The sequence below is a fragment of the Macaca nemestrina genome, chromosome 5 (assembly GCF_043159975.1).
Source record: "Macaca nemestrina isolate mMacNem1 chromosome 5, mMacNem.hap1, whole genome shotgun sequence".
In the NCBI taxonomy this organism is placed as follows: domain Eukaryota; kingdom Metazoa; phylum Chordata; class Mammalia; order Primates; family Cercopithecidae; genus Macaca; species Macaca nemestrina.
In genome coordinates this window covers 30,750,277-30,765,949 of record NC_092129.1, presented here as the reverse complement: position 1 = coordinate 30,765,949, position 15,673 = coordinate 30,750,277, and the positions used below count along the sequence as shown (strand labels likewise).

General features: G+C 34.8%; 1 long non-coding RNA gene across 1 annotated transcript; it reads right to left on the bottom strand.

Moving 5' to 3' along the window:
- Positions 1 to 5,711: 5,711 nt before the first annotated feature.
- Positions 5,712 to 11,243, bottom strand: LOC105465557 (uncharacterized). The gene is made up of 3 exons (XR_977611.3): positions 11,052 to 11,243; positions 8,396 to 8,454; positions 5,712 to 8,246 (listed from the first exon to the last, which is right to left on the bottom strand). It is a non-coding gene; the product is annotated as an uncharacterized lncRNA (long non-coding RNA).
- Between the last annotated feature and the right edge of the window lie 4,430 nt (positions 11,244 to 15,673).

Sequence of the window (15,673 nt, the reverse complement as noted above, 5' to 3'; positions counted from 1 at the left end):
CAAATACACAGTTTGCTAAGTACATTTTCCCTAAAGCAAAGGGCATATGTTAATAAAAACTTATCCCTATAACTTAACACACACAAATGTATGAAGGCCAGTAGAGTCATTATGTACTTTAACATAACTACCCTCATGAGATTGTTATTTATTATTTTCTATTTTACTGGTGAGGAAACACACAGTTTAAGAAAATTAGAAGCATTTTTTAATTATATGATTCCTGAATTCTGGAATTGAAGGTGTCATTATGAAAATACATTGTCACTTGATTTTTTTAAAAGCAAAATTTCCTATAATTATTTGATTGCAAAATAAGTGACTTCATTGAGAGACACCACAAAAACTAAAGCAGTATATAATACAAATACTCTGTCAGTTGTTTTGTTGGTGGAAAGCTAAAATTAACTTGGCAAGTAGAACAATTTCTCTGCCTCTGGCAAGTGGGAAAGCAATAATGAATCTTCCATTTTAAGGTTGAAAATTTAGCATACCTAGATGAGCACTTAGCGAAAAAGTTCAAATTTCTAGAAAAATCATCAAAATCAGCTCAAAGAAGAATTTTTAAAACACACACATCAGTAACCACTGAATACATTAAGCTAACAGAAAAGACTATACTTGAAATGACACCCAACTGAAGATTTTGCTTGTGAATTTTATCACATCCTTAAAAAACACATAATTTTTGTGTTACATAAACCTTTCAGAGCAAAGACAAAGATAAGCAAATATAGCACTAATACCAAAACAAGAGAAAGCACAAGAAAGGAAATCATGGACAAATAACTTTTGTAAATGAAGGCATATACACCTTGAATTAAATATTAGCAAATCAGATATGGGGATATATTTTTTTAATTACACATCAGGACCAAATTGGGTTTATCCCAGGAATACAAGGATGGTTCAATACTAGAAAACCTATCAATTCTCTATATTTAAAGACAAAAGACAAAAACCAAGTAATGTAAAGGTATTGACTAAAATTTAATGCCTCATTTTCAATCTTCTGAAATTAGAAATAGAAGAAAAACCTTCTAATAAATGTCACTAGTGGAAATATGTAATACGTACCATACTTAATGGATAAAATATTAGAAGTAATTTCTTAAAGTAAGGAATAATACAAAATACTATCATTATCTATCCAGCATTTCTGCACCACCCTTGTCTATCCAAGACAATAAAAAATGAGATATAAGAATCAGAATGATAAAATTATCATTATTTGCAAATGATATAATAATTACCCAAAAAAACTCTAAGAAATAAACTTGTGAGTTGTTAGAGTTCACATTAGAAAGTTTAGCAAAGCAGCCAAATAGAAGTTAAAAATAAGCACATACATTAAAATACTATTTATGTTTTAAAACACACACATCAAAAAAAAAAAAAAACTAATATAGATAGTATGTGGCCATAATATTTGTTACATAGGCTGGGCATGGTGGCTCATGCCTGTAATCCCAGCACTTTGGGAGAGTGAGGGGGGCGGATCATTTGAGGTCAGGAGTTCGAGACCAGATTGGCCAACATGGTGAAACACCGTCTCTACAAAAAAATACAAAACTTAGCCAGGTGTTGTGGCAAGCCTCTGTAATCCCAGTTACTTGGGAGGCTGAGGCAGGAGAATCACTTGAACCTGGGAGGCAGAGATTTCAGAGAGCCAGGATCATACCACTGCACCCCAACCTGGGCAATAGAGCGAGACTTAGTCTCGAAAAGATATTTATATATATTTGTTACATAAATAAAAATAAAATATTCTGAAAAGATACACATCAAATTAAATGCTGTTGCTACTTCTCAAAAAAGGATCAAGATTCATGGTAATGATCAAAGGAGATTGTAGCCATACCTATAGTATTTTTATTTTAGAGTCTGGATATATGTATTAGTTTTACTATTTAAATTTAATAAAATTTAAAATATACAAAAAATAGTTTCAACTACTTCTATATTTATTTGAATAACTTCATATTATTTCTTAAAATTTGAATTATTACTTAATCCAGAGACTGAACCAGGAAAATAAAAGGGCATATCAAATGTAGGTCCATAAATTAACCTTGTTGCTAAGTATACTTTACTGTTTTCCTAGGTTAATATTTATGAGAACTGATTTACTAAAGTTTTTAAATTTCAATAAATAAAATGTAAGACTACTGAAGCCAGATATTGAGAAAGTTTATATATTTATACAAATACATAGCTAGATATATAATTTTCCCTACAACTTCACTAGCATTACATTATAGAAGTAATAAACAGTCCATTAATTTGGGTCAATGAAATACTTTCATTGTGATAAAACACTGAAAGTTATTATTCAAGATTATAACTAAAATTTTTAATGCTTTCAGAAAAGACTCTTATATCATTGGATTTCTCTTTATTTCTCAGAAATGTTAAACAGATTCCTTTTTGTACATTTTAGAAGCCTCAAATATTCAGAAAGATGGACCTCTGTTCCCAAATTAAATATTTGCCTTAAAAATAATAGCAAACTTTTCAAGAATTTAATGTAAATCTCTGATGATGACTCATTTATTGACACCAGAACATCTTACCTCAGGTACAGCCACCATGTGTACTTCAGATGATTAATATTCTCTATATGCAATGTTGACAGAAAAGAATTCATAGTCATTCTCAAAGGGAAGACAGCACGTACATAGAACTGCCCTATCAAACTCATTACACTCCATTAATATTGCATGACAAACTTGACTGTCTGTAGTAAAAGTCTGTTAAGAAATAAAACTTATGGCCGGGCACGGTGGCTCACGCCTGTAATCCCAGCACTTTGGGAGGCCGAGATGGGTGGATCACGAGGTCAGGAGATCGAGACCATCCTGACTAACACGGTGAAACCCCGTCTCTACTAAAAATACAAAAATTAGCCGGGCGCGGTGGCGGGTGCCTGTAGTCCCAGCCACACGGGAGGCTGAGGCAGGAGAATGGCGTGAACCCGGGAGGCAGAGCTTGCAGTGAGTGGAGATCGTGCCACCGCACTCCAGCCTGGGCGACAGAGCGAGACTCTGTCTCAAAAAAAAAAAAAAAAGAAAGAAAGAAAACTTACTCTCTAGTGTTCAGACTAAGATTTTAAAGATTTTTATTTGTATTACCAGATATTCAGCTATTCATAATACACTTTTATTGTATTTTTTTTTTTTTTTTTTTTTTTTTTTTTTTTTGAGACGGAGTCTCGCTCTGTCGCCCGGGCTGGAGTTTATTGTATTTTTATTGATATATCAGAGTTGTACACATTTTGAGGAACATGGTATTTTAATATACATATACAATATATAGTGATCTAGTCAGAGTAATTGAACTATTCATCAACTGAAATATTTATCTTTTCTTTGTGATGGGAACATTGTAATTCTTCTCTTCTGGCCCGGCGCGGTGGCTCAAGCCTGTAATCCCAGCACTTTGGGAGGCCGAGACGGGCGGATCACAAGGTCAGGAGATCGAGACCATCCTGGCTAACCCGGTGAAACCCCGTCTCTACTAAAAAATACAAAAAACTAGCCGGGCGAGGTAGCGTCCTCCTGTAGTCCCAGCTACTTGGGAGGCCGAGGCAGGAGAATGGCGTGAACCCGAAAGGCGGAGCTTGCAGTGAGCTGAGATCGGGCCACTGCACTCCAGCCTGGGTGACAGAGTGAGACTCCGTCTCAAAAAGAAAAAAAAAAAAAAAAAAAAAAAAAAATTCTTCTCTTCTAGCTATTTTGAAATACACAATAAATTATTGTTAACTATAATTTTCCTACTTTACTTTCAAATAATAGAACACATTCCTTCAATTAATTAATTTTTGTACTCATAACTATATTATGTACTCATTAACTTATCTTTATCCTCTTCCACCTTCTCTTGACAGCCTCTGGTAACTACTATTCTATTCTGTATCCATAATATTTACTTTTTTTTGCCCCTACCTATGATTCAAAACATCCATTATTTGTCCTTCTGTGCCTGGCTTATTTCACTTATAATGACCTCCAGTCCCATCCATGTTGCTGCAGATGACAGGACTTCATTAACTTTTTTACGGCTCAATAATATTCCATTGTGTATATACACTATATTTTCTTTATCCATTCATCTGTTGATGGACAGTTAGGTTGATTCCATATCTTGGCTATTGTGAATACTGCTGCAATAAACATGAGAGTGCAGGTATCTCTTTCACATACTTATTTCCTTTCTTTTGGACATATACCCAGCAATGGAATTGATTAATCATATAGTAGTACTATCTTTGTTTTTTTGAAGAACTTCCATACTCTTTTCCATAATGACTGTACTACTTGACATTCTCACCAACAACATACCCGTGTTCTCCTTTCTCTGCATCCTTGCCAGCATTTATTTTTTGTCTTTTTTGATAAAGCCAATCAGATAATACATGATTGTGGTTTTGATTTGCATTTCCCTGGCGATTAGTGATATTGAGCATTGTTTTATATACCTGTGGCCATTTGTATGTCTACTTTTGAGAAATGTCTATTAAGATCATTTGCTCTTTTTTAAGTCAGATTTTTTTCTTGCTTGCTTGATTGCTTGCTTTTTTGTTAATAAGTTGTTTGAGTTCCTTACATACTCTGGTTATTAATTCCTTTTCAGATGGATAGTTTGAACATATTTTCTCCTGTTCTGTAGGTTGTCTCTTCACTTTGTTAATTATTTCCTCTGCTGTTCAGAAGCTCTTTAGCTTTATGTAATACCATGTGTCTGTTTTTGTTTTTGTTGCCTGTGCTTTTGAAGTCTTGCCCAAAAAAATCTTTGCTCAGTCCAATGTCCTGTATGTCCCCAATGTTTTCTACTAGTTTTATAGTTTCAGATTTTACATATAAGTCTTTAATCCAATTTGAGTTAATTTTCGTACATGATGAAAGGTAGGGGTCTTTTTTTTTTCATTTTTCTACATATGGATATCCTGTTTTCCCAGCATCATTTATTAAAGAGACTGTCCTTTTCCCCCAGTGTATATTCTTGGTGCCTTTGTCAAATATGAGTTGACTGTAAATACATGCACTTACTTCTGCGCTCTCTATCCTCTTCCATTGGTCTATGTCTCTGTTTTTATGCCAATACTATGCTGTTATGGTTATTATAGTTTTGTCATATAATTTGAAATCAGGTAGTACGATGTTTCCAGCTTTGTTCTTTTTGCTCGGGATTGCCTTAACTGTGCCAGGTCTTTTGTAATTCCATATGAATTCTAGGATTGTTTTTCTATTTCTGTGATGAATGTCACTGGTATTTTTATTGTAGTTCACTTAGGGTGGTATAGACATTTTAACAATATTAATTTTTATCCTCCATGGCATGGGATATTTTCCATTTTTCATGTCCTCTTCAACTTCTTTCATCAGTGTTTTATAGTTTCCTGGCAGAGATTTTTCACCTCTTTGGTTGAATTTATATTTTGATATTTTTGTAGCTATTGTAAATGAAATTATTTTCTTGATTACTTTTTCAGATAGATCTCTGTTAGCATATAGAAATGCTACTGATGTTTGTATGTTATTTGTATCTTGTAATTTTACTAAGATTGTTTTTCAGTTCTAAGAGTTTTTTGTTAGAGTCTTTAGGTTGTTCCAAATATAAGATCAAGTCTTCTGCAAAAAAAAAAAAAAAAAAAAACCACATACAATAATAATTTGACTTCTTCCTTTCCAATTTGGATATCCTTTATTTCTTTCTCTTGCCTAATTGCTTTGGCTAGGATTCCCAGTACTCTGTTGAATACATATGGTGAAAGTGGGCATCCTTGTCTTATTACAGATCATTGTAGAAAGGCTTTCAATATTTACTTTCAGTATGATATTAACTGTGAGCTTGTAATATATGGCCTTGATTGTGTTGAGGTATATTCCTTCTATATCCAATTTGTTGAAGGTTTTTATCATAAAGGGATGTTGAATTTTATCAAATGCTTTTCAGCATTTATAAAAATTATCACATGGATTTTTTCTTTGATTCCGTTGACATAATGTATTGTGTTTATTGATTTGTATATGTTGAACTATCTTTGTATCGGTGAGGTGAATCCCACTTGATCATTGAGAATGATCTTTTTAACAGGTTGTTGAATTCTGTTTGCTAGTATTTTGCGGGGGGGTGATTTTTGCTTCTGTGTTCATCAGGGATACTAGCTTGTAGTTTTACTTCGTGTGTGTGTCTTTGTCTGGTTTTGGTATCAGCTTAATGCTGGCTGTATACAATGAATTTGGAAGTATTCCTTGCTCTTTAATTTTTAAATAATTTTAGTATAATTGGTATTAGTACTTCTTTAAATGTTTGGTAGAATTCAGCAGTGAATCCTTCAGGTCCTGTGTTTTTCTTTGATGACTAACTTTAGATTACTGCTTTAATTTCATTATTCATGATCGGTTTGTTTAGGTTTTCTATTTTTTCATGGTTCAATCTTGGTAAGTTGAATGTGTTCAGAATTTATCCATTTCTTCTAAATTTTCTAATTTTTTGGTATATAGTTGTTCATAATGGTCTCTAATGATCCTTTGTGTTTCTGTGCTAACCATTGTAATGTTCCTTTCTTATTTCTGATTTTATTTATTTGGAACTTATCTCTTTTCTTCTTAGTTGATCTAGCTAAAGATTTGTCCGTTTGTTTATTTTTTCAAAACCAGCTTTTAATTTTGTTAATATTTTGTATTTTTCTTTTAGTCTCAATTTCATTTATTTCTGCCCAAATCTTCGTTATTTCTTTCCTTCTACTATTTTGGGGTTTGATTTGTTCTTGCTTTTCTAGTAACCTGGAAGTGAATTGTTAGGTTAATTTTTAAATTTTTTTTTATTATTTGGATGTAGGCATTCACTGGTATAAAATTCCCTCAGTACTGCTTTTTCTGTATCTCATAGGTTCAGGTATATTGTGTTCTGTCTTTATTTGATTCTCAAAATTTTTTATTTTCCTTCTTAATTTCCTCATTAATCCATTGGTTGTTCAAGAGCACGTTGCCTAATTTCCATGTATTTGTATGGTTTCTGAAGTTCCTCTAGCTATTGATTTCTTGTTTTATTTCATTGTGGTCAGAAAATATACTTCATATGATTTAGACCTTTTTATAATTTGTTGAGACTTGTTTTGTGGCCTAACATAGGGTCTGTCCTGAAGAATGTTTCATGTGGTAATCAAACAAATGTGTGTTCTGTATCAGTTGAATGAAATGTTCTCTAAAAGTATGTTAAGTCCATTTAATCTACAATATAGTCAAACAGCAATGTTTGTTTGTTGATTTTCTGACTGATCTGTCCTTGCCAAAAGTGGGGTGTTGAAGTATCCTACTTCTATTGTATTGTAATCTATCTTTCTCTTTTGATCTATTAATATTTGTTTATATATTTGTTATATATTAATATTGTTTATATATGGGTGCTTCAGTGTTGGGTGCATATGTATTTACTATGTATTTACTATTTACTATGATATGTACTCTTGCTAAATTGACCTTTTATCATTATATAATCATCTTCTTTGTCTCTCTTTTCAGTTTTTGACTTAAACTCTATTTTATCTGATTTAAGTATAGCCACTCCTATTCTTTTCGGTTTATATTTGCATGAAATGTCTTTTCCCATCCCTTCACTTTCAGTCTATGTATGTCTTTTCAGGTGAAGTGAGTTTCTTGTAGGCAACATATAATTGGGTCTTATTTTTTAATCCATTCAGCCATTCTGTCTTTTAAGTGACTAATTTAGTTCATTTACATTTAATGTTATTATTTATATATAAGGCTTTACTACTGCCATTTTGTTACTTGTTTACTAAATATTGTCTAACACATTTTTTATATTTTACTATGAACTATAAAAATCTTATTAATTTTTTACTCTTAAGTTTTCTAATTGAAATTGATTTTTACTCAGATATATACCCAAATATGAGGAGAAAAGGGGAGTATCAACAACTCAATTCATTACAGAAGCTTTGCCCAAGGAATTCTGGGGCCTGTGGAAAATGTTGCAGTAATTTTTTTAATTGAGAAAGGGCAATTATTTTCATTAGATATTGAGGTACAATAGACAAAAGTTATTTCAGAGGTGCTCAACTTCTCTTTGAAATGATGAGAATATAACTTCAGGTCAGTGCTGATCTGAAGGGCTTTATCTCTCTCCTAATTCTTCAGGGACATTGTCTATATTTGCTCTATCTAAAGCATATGTTGATTTTCTTGAGATCTCTCCAGGAATATCCTCAGATACCAATCTTCCTGAGAAATACAAGACAGAAGGGAAATCTCACTATATTGTCTAATAAATTCCCAAGATCCATCCTTCTACCCAGCAGGAAATATCTGAGGGTTCTGAAGGTGCTAAGGATGTAGACACAGTGAGATCCTGTGTAGCAGTAGCTACCTACCTTCATGAAACAGCAGAAGGAACTTTTATGAGCAAAGCAGGCAGAATTCCATGAAAAGTCTGGCAAGGAGAAAAAAGGCACACTGAAGGTTCAAAATCATAGCTCTGCATCAACCTCCTCAAAAGAAATTTAGAGCTCACTTTTTCACATAGGCTCATTTTTTTAACCTTGCTTTTATCCATTACGCTAAAGATGGTATTTTGGGAAATAAGCATTTAGACATTTAACTGCAAAATAAAGATTTAAAAGATGTTCTAATTTAGTATCTTGGCTAAAGCATATTGGTGTCTAGAAGTAACTAAAATACTGCAAGATAATAACATGCTTTTCTAAGTTAAGTTTCGTGGCCCTCAAAAACCTTGTACATTCTCAATTTTCATCCGTACTTAATTATTTTGTGGGTTCAATTTCTGTTTCCAGCAAAACACAACTTCCTAGTACTGCAGAAGAAAAGACTTACAAAATGGGTTTTGTGGAGCTCAAATAACTCTTAAAAACAATATCTTGATGAGTTAAGTGTAAATGAGCCAAAACATATGGATTAAATGTCCCTTTAAATACACATGCCTTTAAAAATTAAGGGAAAAAAGGTTTTGGCAAAATGTGTTTCAGATTTGGTTGAAAGAAAACATTTGAAAGAAACTGTTTGAGGGACTATACTAACCCAAAACATACCTGAGCTCTTCTACTACAGCACAGCCAACTCTAAAACATATGGATTTTATATGATAATTCTTCTACCACACCCACCCTGAGTTCTGAGTTCTAAGTTTTTCTTCCTATGTTGGAAGTCATTAAAAACAGTCATGGTGTCATTACTGTTTTGGAGAGAATATAATCTACTACTGCAATCAGTTTCAGTCAAATAGATGGAATGGCATATTGGTCATTACTCTTCAAAAATAAAAATAGATCTTATTTCAAACCTGTGATATATAATTCTCACTAGCACTCATTAGACAGTAAGACTGCATGAAAGTTATACATTGAGATAGATATAGGACTAGGCCAGAATATGAAATAATAGGATATCCACGTCATAGCTCTTTACTTAACCAAAGTCGAGTAACAGGCAAAGGTCAACAGGAGAAACACCAAAGCACAGCTTGAATAATTTCGGGTCATTTTCACTTTCTTGGGATAGTTCAAAATGCATCTACGAGATGACTAAGAGCAAAAGCAATGGAACATTTCAGAAGTGAGTCCACAGAGTGACAGGTCCTTGAACCTGTGCCACCTATGCCTTATGTTTGTCTTCAAAGTTGTTGCCACCTCATACACACATAGATGATAATGCTATCTTTAAACTCTACAAGCAATGAGGTTTAATTCTAACATGTTTGGAGCTAAAACCATTAAAAACTGTAGGTATCAAATAGAAAACTGCTAACTGCAAATTTGCAAAATTAGCTGTGTTGTCCTATTTTTCCCCATAAACCTGTGGAATTTCACTGTCTCTATTGAACCAGGTAGAATGGATATGTGTTGGCACTCTCTTCCAAATTACATTTGAAGAACAGCCAACCATGAATAAATGACCCTAGTCATTATGCCATTAAGTTGCCCTAATTAGTATGCATCCTCATCCAAGTAACCTAGTTATTATGCCAGCAAGGCATATCGTATTTATTCAAAGGCTAAGGTTTTATATCATACTCATCAGAGCAAATCTACCCTTTGAAGACCATTTTTGAGGACTTTCTTAAAAAAAACAAAAGAAATGATAATCAATGTTTTAAAATTCATCACAAAAAGCATTGTTATCTGAATTAATTTGCTAGAAAAACTATGTCTAAAAAAATATATAAATTGCTACATGCCTTTTGAGGCCTGGAAGAAAAAATCAAGAGCCTGAAACTGATGTGGTAGTGGAATTGGTGGGACAGGAGGTGAACATACTTAAAGACTGACAGCAACTGAAGAGATGAACAGGGGATTTGTCTCCAGGAGGGGCAGTCTGGCCTCATTTCTGTGCTCTAATTTCCTTTTAAAGGCGTGGTGTAACTGCAGCTTTATGTGTTGAGTTGAGGATTTACTTGAAATATACTTAGACATACTGTTCTACACAGGGGAATTGATGCAAGTTCTTAAAATTCCTGCAGTTCTCTCTTTGGGGAGCAAACACTCTATAGCTAAATCCCATAATGCACCACCCTGCCAATACTGCTAAGCCCCAGATCAGCTATCTCCTCTGTGGACTGAGGTCTATGGTGGTGGAAGTTTTAAACCTAAGAGTTATCCAGACTGTGACAGGGTCCAAATTTGCTACAACACCAATTCTCTTGTCCAGAATAAAATAATTCTTGTATTTCATGCCTGTCTGTTGTCTTCAGACATGAAAGCTATTATTATCTTCTCTGTGGTAGATTTTTTAAAAGTATATTCTGCTTCGTTTTTCCACAGACAAAGTGGTTTTCAGAAATGTGTTTGTCTACATCTGCCAAAGAAAATAAATGCAAATATCTATAAATATCAACATAAATAGACTTGGTTCCAAGCAATAACACTTCCCACTGCTTGCTTCATAGTTATAGAAATTCTCCTGAAGGTTAATAGATAATAACCAAAATTGGTCAGATGATGTCTTTCTAATGTATTCATAGAGAATACTCCGATGGTGCCTTTCTTATGTGTAGGAGCAAAGGCTCATATTTACCTCAGATTGAAGCATTCATCCAGAGTCATTTGTCACTGCTAATGTTTTCCCATGGAGTTGGATGGTAGAGAAAATTCCCTCTACCCTCCTGGAAGAAATCTTGAGAGTTTACTGCTGTGCGGTTTGCTGGGCGGTTGTGGTAAATGTTGAGAACCACCATCTCATAATCATATGCTTGAAGCTTTAAATCATGACTCTGTCAAAAATTCAAAGTTGGAAAATTGTGTACCACTTTGGAGAATCCGAAGTGTACTACAGACTAACAATAAAACCAGTGAAATGTAAAAGGAACTTCTGTGTTTTATCCATTATCACATTCTTCTTCTCTAAGCACATTGGAGCACACACCCTACAGTTAGAAGACTCTTCTGGCTTTACATTCTGGCTGGACAGCTTGCTGGCATGTTATTTAACCTCTGCAAAACTTAGTTAAACTTTGGATTAAATCAAATAATAGTGATGAAGGATTAAAGGATATTACATATATAAAAGGGTTTTGTATCCAATGAATTTTGATGTAGGTGTCAATTACTATCTTTCAAGGCATACTTCTCCCTGACACCTTGAACATCACATCGAGCAAGAGTGCAGACTCCTTGAGACCAAAGACCCCTCTGTTGTTCTCTTCATATCTTTCTCTCTTCCACCTCCAGTTGGATATATTTTCTCAGATACACAAAACTAAAACAGAGCTTATCACAGATCAAAGTGCTCAATATATTTGATTTTGCTTATAATATCCTGAACTGAACTGATGGACCTCCTAACTATGCCAGTGTAACATTCATCATGCTCCAAGCCAAAATGAGGGCTATGGAAAATGGGACTTTCTTTTGCTGAGTCCTCCATCTCTATGTACCAGGTGTCTCTATCTGTTGTACTGATGAGTTCTGTGAGCATGGAAATGGCAAACACCAAAGTCTCTACATGGTCTCCCAACACAGGACAGTGAGCCAGAAGCCAAAGATTAGTTGTGTAAAAACAAACACACTGAGCAACACAGGGTAGGGGATACAGGTAGAAAATTATAGACTACAGTGTGTGAATGATCAGAGATATTCTGAGAACAGATGGAAATATAATTTTATATAATGCCACTTTAAAGAGGAATGTAGCCTGGGCAACATAGTAATACCTCGTTCTACAAAAAGAAAAAAATTTTTTAATCCAGTCACGGTACCACATGCCTGTCATCCCAGCTACTTAGGAGGCTGAAGCAGGAGGATCACCTGCGGCTGGGACATCAAGGCTATGATGCATCATAGCATGCATGACTATGACCACATCACTGCACTCTAGAGTGGGCAACAGTGGGAGACACTGTATCAAAAACTAAAAATTAAAAAATAAAGAGGAATGATATAAAATAGATTGAAAACCCATACCGGGCACCATGTCAGGAGTTGGTCTGTAATTTTAACAACTGGAAATAAACTAACATATTTTCAGCAAACTAGCAAAATAAAAAAGTTAACATCAGTGAGTATTCCACATCAGACACTGTTCCAACACTTCACCTGCATTAACTCATTTAATCCTAATCATAACACTAAAAAATAGGTATCTCCCACTGTATACATGGGAAAACTGAGTCACACAGAGATGAAGCAACTTATCTCAAGTTGCCCACATTGTGAGAGGTGGAAAGAAAGGCAACAATGACAGGGATAGAAAAATCACTCAACTTACTATTAGAGATGTTAGAGTTGGAAGGGACTAGAAATCCAGTTAACTTTGGCTTTGTCATTTTTACATGAGAAAGCTAAGACCAGAAAGCCTTGGTGCTTGGCCACATTGCTAGTTGGTGGTAGAGCTGAGACTAGACCCAGGTGTCCTGACCTCTTTTATAACTCCTCATAAGCTCTGGAAGCAATGACTCTAGACAACAAGAAAAAGCTGTCTGCACTTGAAACTGTGCAAAAAAACAAAAACGAAACAAAACAGAAAACAAAAATCCTTTTAGGTGCATTTTCTTTTCTGCCATGCTCCTATGTGTTCAGAGTAATCAGGTTTGTCTTCTCACATAATGGTCGTGATCAATAACTTCCAAAGCAAGTTCATCACAATATCACATGGGATATTTAATGAGTACTATCATATTAACTGCTGGACCAAACATGTAGTGCATAAGTGAAGGTGCTTATTTGTGATTTGAAATGATTTCAAACCACAAATATCTGTTGAGAATCGCCCCATGCAGGAAAGGCAGTAGGTACTATGGGGATTACAAAAATGTGCAAGGAAGATTCCTTCTTGCCATCCACTGGGGAAAACAGACATGCTCTAGTTAAAACACAGTAAGTGGTCCAGGGACATGAGAGAAAATGGGAAGAACTCAAATGGAGAAGATTAAGGAAGACTCTGGGTAGAAATATTAATAAAAGTGAACTTTATCTCATGTGAAAGAAATGAGACTGAATTATTCCATTATAGGTCCTCCTAACAGAATTTTCCAGATTTAGCATATTCTTATCTCTAAGTGATGATATAAGAAGAATATTAATATCTTTTCTCTACTAATTTGGAAAGAGAGAAGAAAGAAAATGAATACATATTATTTTCATCTATAAATTGGGGCCTAGAATTAGATGACATCTGTTATGAGCTGACATTTGTTATGTTCTCATCTTAATTGACCCCAATGATTAATTTACGAAAAAAGCAGCCACATGTATTCCAACAATGTGTAGTGGCACTTGTTGACCAATAAAGGTGTCTAATTTTTCTGTATGAGTAATCCATACACCGAACATATCCACATATTAATATTTCATTATTATCACTATAATAGGCAGAATTAAATCCATTCCCCTAGGCTTTCTAAAACACAAACAATATTCTGATTTTAATTTTTAAAATGTGCAGGAATCTCCTGTCATGACAATTTTTAAACACTGCAGAATCTCAGGATAGAGGGAAATCTTAAAGATCATCTGGTCCAATCATCCTGTCAATGAGTCAATCCCTTCTACAATATCCCCACCAAGTGGTCATCCACTTTATGCTTAGTTGCATAGAGGTCCAGACTATTCTCCCTAACAGAAAACTTAAGATTTGGATGGCTCTTCTTTAAATAAAAAAGAGAAAGAAAAAGAAAACCAGAACCCAAATATATCTTTCTGAGGTTTCTACCCATTGAGTCAACTTCAATCCTTTGGAGTCATCTACTCCTTCTTCCATGTGACAATTTGATAGTTCTGATGACAGCTATGTTCCTGCCCTCTCTCAAACTACCACCCTGACCCCAAAGTCTCCTCTTCTGCAAGCATACTCTCCCCAGACTTCTCAACCACTCCTCACATGGGTTCCCACAATCCATCCTAAAGGCTCTCCTGAGGACAACCTCTAGTTTATCTGCATCTCCCTCCCTCCTTTGGTGGTATGCATGGCAAAGCACAATTCTCAGAAGTGCACTGAACACTGCAGAGAAGGAGACCAGTCATCAACCTCCTTCTTCTAATATTGTTCTCGACTACAACATCCTTGAATTATATTGGATTTTTTGTTGAGTGCATATCTGTTGAAGAAATTAGGCAAAATACAAGGGCAATAGGATTATCAGAGGAACAAAGATTTATTTTTTTCCTAAGGAAGAGAGGAAAATTCTATTCATGCATTTTCATGGATGGGAAGTTCACTTCAAGTGTTCAAATCAATCTTAATATCTCAAGAGTATTCTGCTCAACTTGGATAGCCATCACAGCACCCTAGGGTTAACAAGATATTTGAGCCCTCTTTTTTGATCTTAGGAGGGGTGGGTTAAGCAAGGCTGGACCAAGCAAGAGCCCGCAGAGATGCAGTTTTGTTGAACCACTAAAGTTAATCAGAGGCACATGGGACTAGAAGAATGAGCCAGGCTGGGATCTTTAAGGGATGCCCATAGCCCAAATGCCAGGGAGAGAAAACATGAAGACTGCTTCTGAAGGCACAGCGTGAGGTTTGGTAAATGGAGCCATGGGTTCAGAACTGTGTGGAAACTGGATCAAAGTGAAAACAGGGCGGAAACAATTCAGAGGAGGCTGTAGACCAAGAGAGCAAATTGAGTCCAATGAGTTAACACAAAGGGCCAGAAATCAAATAAATAATGGATTTCACAAAATGAAACCTCTAACAAGGCCAAAGCTAGTTCAGAATCTGCAACCCAGTCATTAACAGGTACTGGTAAAACAGCTAAATGTTGAAATATATTTAAAATCTATGACTAAATGTGTATATGAGTAAATACATTAATACTTAAGAACTTCTGATCTATGATATCTGGGAAAAATATAATGTCTCATGTCTTTGAAAGCTACGGATTAACAGATTAATATTCCTTTAGGAATTTTTTTGAATAGCACTGCCATTTCCTAATATCTAGAGCAGATGGAAAACTTAAATGCCCATAGAGGTCAGACAAATAATGCAAATGTATAAAACTTTCTTACTACAATGGGAAGTGGTAGTGTCCTAGACAAATGACACAGACCACGCCCATCTAAGGAAGCCAGCCCATACTGAGTTCTGCTTAATATCATGTAGGAAAGTGGCCCAATATTGCAGTATCTTGATTTTTTTGAAAGAAGCTAGAAATCAGAATGTGCATGCATATGTGTTTGGGAGAAAGAAGAGAGAGATCTTGA